This window comes from Triticum dicoccoides, chromosome 1B, assembly GCF_002162155.2.
Source record: "Triticum dicoccoides isolate Atlit2015 ecotype Zavitan chromosome 1B, WEW_v2.0, whole genome shotgun sequence".
Lineage (NCBI taxonomy): Eukaryota > Viridiplantae > Streptophyta > Magnoliopsida > Poales > Poaceae > Triticum > Triticum dicoccoides.
The window spans coordinates 278,331,279-278,332,141 of record NC_041381.1 but is presented as its reverse complement, the minus strand read 5'-3'; positions in this window follow the sequence as shown (position 1 = coordinate 278,332,141).

The window sequence follows — 863 nt, the reverse complement described above, 5'->3', positions numbered from 1 at the left end:
GATGTACGACTGCAGCTGTGGAAATTTGAGGCATGCCTGGTCGGTGCCCATGAACGCGTCCGCGGATGTTTGAGGGGCCAGATTTTTCAACTCCGACTCTAGATGCTCTAACTGTAGCTGTTATGAACTAGATCTGTAACGCGATGGGCAAAATAGGCCAGATATATACATGGTACATATGGACATATACCCCTATAGAAAGGAGCAACTACACAACTCTATTAACAATATTTGGCTTCACATAAGATATTATAATGACATTTATATCTTCTAGAAATTGTAATTTTGGACGTATGATTCTATAGCTCGCATATTGTAGTAACTTCTGTTCAGATACAATATGCATAGTTCATATCTTACAAGTGTTAACATTTGATAAAAAAAGATTATCCAATTCGATGGTAAACTCATCTTACATTCTCTTAAACAATAAACAGGGTGCACCGTGGAGTTACTAAAGATTGATGTTGAACTTATTCAAGTTGGTTTGTACTGATTAGCCAAGTGATTATTCGGTATATCTTAATATATCGTGCAATAAAATTCTACGTACTCGCATAGGATGTGATTGAGCGCTAAAACTCACAGTTAAGTTATTGCAATTTCCATGTTTGATATAATTATTTTTCTCCATAAAGCAGTAAAATACACTTAAATTATGATGACCATATGGCCAAAAGGACAGCAGTTACTTTCAGTATATTAGTACTTTATTCGTGCAAATTTGAGTGAACTTGTGGGCACCTATTATGTTAGGTGTTTATAAATCTGATTGGAAGGGGACTTGGACCAGATGGATTGGGATATGTAAGCTTCTTCTTCCAACTGGATTGAGTGCTGTCTCGAAGGCTTGCCCCCTCCCC